The sequence below is a fragment of the Piliocolobus tephrosceles genome, unplaced genomic scaffold, assembly GCF_002776525.5.
Source record: "Piliocolobus tephrosceles isolate RC106 unplaced genomic scaffold, ASM277652v3 unscaffolded_29616, whole genome shotgun sequence".
In the NCBI taxonomy this organism is placed as follows: Eukaryota; Metazoa; Chordata; class Mammalia; order Primates; family Cercopithecidae; genus Piliocolobus; species Piliocolobus tephrosceles.
In genome coordinates this window covers 1-5,203 of record NW_022312772.1, presented here as the reverse complement: position 1 = coordinate 5,203, position 5,203 = coordinate 1, and the positions used below count along the sequence as shown (strand labels likewise).

At 37.6% G+C, this 5,203-nt stretch overlaps 1 pseudogene; it reads right to left on the bottom strand.

The window, feature by feature from the left end:
* Positions 1-2,154: 2,154 nt before the first annotated feature.
* LOC111528984 lies at positions 2,155-3,231 on the bottom strand (annotated as a pseudogene).
* Between the last annotated feature and the right edge of the window lie 1,972 nt (positions 3,232-5,203).

The window sequence follows — 5,203 nt, the reverse complement described above, 5'->3', positions numbered from 1 at the left end:
GGGGTGGCATGATATGGTTTGGCTATGTGTCCCCACCCAAATCTCATCTTGTAGCTCCCATAATACCCATGTGTTGTGGGAGAGACCTGGTGGGAGATAATTAAATCATGGGGGCAAGTCTTTCCCGTGATGTTCTTGAGATAGTGAATAAGTCTCATGAGACCTGATGGTTTTATAAGGAGGAGATTTCCTGCACAAGTTCTTTCTTTGCCTGCCGCCATCTGTGTAAGATGTGACTTGTTCCTCCTTGCCCTCTACCATGATTGTGAGACCTCCCCAGCCATATGGAACTTTAAGTCCATTAAACCTCTTTTTCTTCTTAGTCTTGGATATGTCTTTATCAGTAGCATGAAAATGGACTAATACAGTGATCATGACAGTAAATTTTTTCCAGGACATGAATAATTAAAGGGAAAGAGTTAAGCTTTTTAGCAAATCCAAGAGGAGTAATTGTTTCTTTTCTTGACTTATGAAAAAATTTTTTTCACAATAAAATGTAAAGTGAGAATAGTAAACTTGTAGTTAAAATTGAAAGTAATTACTTTAAAGACCCCAGGAAAGAACAAATACAATAATAATGCAATACAAAAATTTAAAACATCATTGATGTATACTCAATGATTACATGAAAATTTGCTGTGGAATATAACTTTCCCTTTTGATTATTTTCCCCCAGCAGATTACTAGTAATTGCAAAGGGGAGAACACGTGCCTCTGGAAATTAGATCTGGTTACCACTTGTTTAACCAAGTGATCAAAATTAGCATCACTAATTGTGGGACAATCTGCCATTTCATGCTGCCTCCTGTGGTATAATTTCAGGGATACAGCAAGGTAGAGGCAGTTTCTCACCAAAAATGTTTAACTTCTATGATATAAAGCATCCAAGTATAACTTCGAATGTACAGAAACTTACCTTTCAAAAACTTGGAAGAAGTTAACTGATCAAAGTACAACAAACAAAGTCACAATTGGATTTCTTTTTTGTTTTCATGATATATCTTTACTCTTTAACATTTCTCATTATTTTATAATTCTGCAGAGGTCATACATATCTTTTAATCTGGTATAATTTCAGGTACTTATTATATGGTATCTTTAAATTTTTTCATCTTCTATTTATGGTTGAAATGGAGGTATGAGACATTTCAATCAAACAATGGGAAATTGAATACTGACTGGATAATCAATGATATGAGGGCATTATTATTTCCTTACATAAAATAATTGCACTGTTACTGGGAGAATATCTTCATTCCTATGCCATGCTTTGAAAGGTCTGTAGAGGTGAATTGTGATCATTAGAATATATTTTGAACGGATTCAACACATACTACATGTATTGATGCAGATCTACTCATATATACCTATATATTTGCCAGGTTGGCAAAGTGTCAACAATTTTGGATATAGATGGTAACATGTAGATGTCCTGTATTATCCCTTCAAATTTCTCTAAAATTGGAAAATTGTCATAATAAAACAATTGAGTAAAACTAAAAACCACATTAATTCCTTAACTTTTTAATTGGAAATCAAAATTTTGTATTATATTACCAAATACGTAAATTTTAAATACTACATGTTTCAACTGTAGACCTGTACTCATTGACTCTAAGTAGTAAAAGAGTAAGTTAGAGAACAGAACCATATGCAGAATAGATGCTTCTCAATAGTTGATTTGATGACAGAAAGCAAAGAGGTGCACCAAAATAAGATGTGGGCAGTCACAAGGTAGGCTCAATGTTCTGCTAAATTTTCCTCAGTGTTGATTTCATCCACCACAACTAGTTATCTCCATAAATAGTTAACTCTCTTTTTTTCACTCTTTATAGTTTTATTTCACCAACTTTGGGTCAAATTTCCACAATTGTGTTCTGGTTAATTTAGTACACTTGGTTGACTTCCCAAAATGATAGTACTGAAATATTTGTGGGCTAGGGAAAAGAGACCACTTGAAGCATCACTGCATTTACTCATCTTCCACAAAGCCACAGAGTTGGGCATCTGATTGTTCAATGAAATGAAGCTTTGATAGCACGCAGGAGGGCATACAGGAAATCCAGGCTGTAGACAGTCTTGCATTTGTCAAAATCAGACCAGAGGAAATCTATTCCACATATATAGAAGAGGTATCATATTCATCTTTTTATATTACTGCAATATTTTTCTTTTCATTATCACTTCATGGAGTTTCTCAAATCCTTTATTTCATGTTCTATGATTGCACAGGTAGGCTGCAAATGCCAAGGAGTTGATGAGCTCAATTCAACCATTGCTAACAATTTCTCAATTTCTGAGAGAGACAAGTTCTTCAAGTCTAGTTTCTTAGCACCCGTAAGTACAGGGACATCTTTCTTTCCTTATACTCTATTTTATAAAGTTCAATTTTGACTTCTTCCATTCTTTCAACATCAACAGAGTCCACAGCAAACACAATGCCATCTGTGCATCTTGCATATGGCTTTCTACAGTGTTCCTCATTTCTCTTGACCACCTACATCTCGGGAGTGAAAAGTGACTGTTTTAGAATTTTCCAAGGTTACCTTAATTTTTCAGTGTTAAATCCTTTGGTGGGTATGGTATTTACAAATTTATTGAATAGCAGACGGTATAAAACAGTTCTTCCAGCACAGTCCAAACACGAAATAACAATGTGGAAGGACTGAAATGAAGGGCAGGATGGACAAGATGGTAGTTTAGTCAGTTAGTCCATTCCCCTATTGCCAGCTGCAAATAAGTGTTCTGAAATTAAAGGCTTTCTTTTTTGTGTTTTAGAACTTTTCTTCCTAGGTGGTCCAGCTATAAGACTCCCGTTTTGGGTCTGGGTCTAAATGGGGCAACATTAGCAGGCTTTTCTACACGAGGCAAGGGTGGGAGTAGCACGCCACGTCCTGTCAGCTTATCTCTCAAGCAGCTCTCATAAACAGGTAACTTCCTCTCCCTAACCTAGATGACTTTCACTGTTTCCAGTTCTTAGTACCTGCTCAAGAACTATGAAAACAGAGATGCCAATAAAAAGCATTCAGACATCTAAACCTTATTTAAACCCATAGTACCTATCTTCTCTTATTCTCACTCTCTCCTGATTTATTATTGCTCATCCCATGCTTTTATGGCCTTTATAATTATACACATTATACTCCAAATCATCCTTACCAATCCACTCTCTGGTGGTCTTTTCAAACCTGAGAGATAAGTCCACCTTCTCCCTGAGCTCTGATTAACCATTTCAGTCCTCCTTGATGAAACTTACCTCCTCCAAAAATCGTATACAGAATTCAGCATGAAAGGCTCTGTACCTTTTTCACTAAGACTTCTCCAAGGAGAGGTACGATTAAGGGTCTTCCATGTTCTTCTAGACAGAGGCTTTGCTTTCTAGAATCTCCTATTTCACAAATGTAAGTGGAACAAAACAAATGGAAGCCAGGCAGTAGGACAGGAAGATGGGTATTGAGAAGAGAAAGGAGAGGAGGCTGAGGGCCCTCACCTGGTTGCAGACAGGCTTGTACTTGAGTCCTGGCTTGTTGAGGATCATCTCCAGCTGCCTGCGGTTGAAGTTTGACACCCCGATGGACTTGGCCAATCCTGCATCCTTACACTTCTCCATGGCCTGGGAAGGGGTTGTGAGGAATTATTTGTGCAGTTGGCTGCAGATTATGATAAATGCAAGACAGAACTGTTAAAGCAACAACTGGTAAGATATGACAATGAAAATAGCAGTGATTCTCAAGAGAATTACAACAGATAACAGAAAAGGATAGTGACAGCAAGATGAATTTGGGTATCCTCTTTAGGAAGCTGGAGAGAAAAATGCACATGGAGGGGGAGGAATACCTGTCTTCCATGTCCCCAATTTATCTCCTTCATTTCCCACTATTCTATTTCAGTCATGTGTTCTTCCCTACCACTGAGGAAAACTTCCTTTGTCAAGCTCCTTAATTTCTAGTTCCAATGGTGCATATTCCATTGGTTGCACATGAAAGCTGGGAAACAGATTTACCTCATCTTCCTTTTCTGTACTCTGTCCTCCTAGCACTTACCTTCCATATGGCACAGAGATCCACTGTGTCGAATATTACTTTTCCATTTTCATCTGTTGGTAGTAGCGTCTCACCTGGCTGAAGTAGAAGCAGTCATTTTAATGTCACAATTTAATTTCTCCACCCATAGGCTTGTTCTCATGTACATTTTAGGATAATCCACCAGGTGCTGCAATGTTCTAGAAAGTGGTGTGGGTAAAGTGTCTCACGTACGGAGTTTTAAGGCATGTCTTTAGGAGACAGGCTTCCTTTAATCTCCTACTTCCATTATATATATAAACATTTTACAGGTTTTAATGGGGTTTCACAGTTGACTTTTGTTACTTTTATCTGCTCCTATAATTTTCTCTGGGGAAATGCCACTCTGACTCAAAAAGTCCTTGACATCCAGCAATAAGGGATTGTATTCTTGATCCAGGTGATACAATAAGAGTTCCTTATCCCCCTGAAGATTTGATAGTACATGAGCAGGATCATAAACCAAACATGGTCTCAAATGGAAGTTCTTTTCAATATGTATTTGAAAGTTGTAAGACCCATGGAGGCTCTCTTATGTTGATCACCATGAGCCTTGAGCTGCCTCAAAGCTATCATTGCCAACAGTGAAAAAGGCTGGGACAAAAATCCAGAAAACCTCTTGGAGTTCATAGATAATTATGGAGAAAAGGTCACATTTTTAGAGTCTAGGTCAAATCTTTATTCATGGCAGTGACTACCCATTTGCATCATGCAATAAGCTCTTTTTTAAATAAACTAGCCTGAGTTTTTCCCTATAAATTTAAAAGTTATGCACAACCGAAATTCATGACTAAGCAAAGCTACAAACTCCATTGCGAAACAAGCTTTAGTGAAAAAGGCAAGGATTCTCAGGTCCCATTATGGTTTCCTTTTTAAGACTCACCCAGAGTGAGTTCCCCCAAATCTACTTCAGCTTAAAATGGGGAGAGATAATGGAAACTCACTGTGTACCATATGTGCAGTGATTTTTTTTGGTACCACAGCTGCATGAATCTCTGCATCTGTGAACATCCTGAGATGGACTCAGGAACCCCAATTAAGACAGGGTCTTGAAGGTGGCTATCGTTATTTTCTTGAGTTTTTGAAGCATAGGCTTTTAAGGTTGATGTACTGTCTTCTGTTGTCATCATACATTAGAGAAG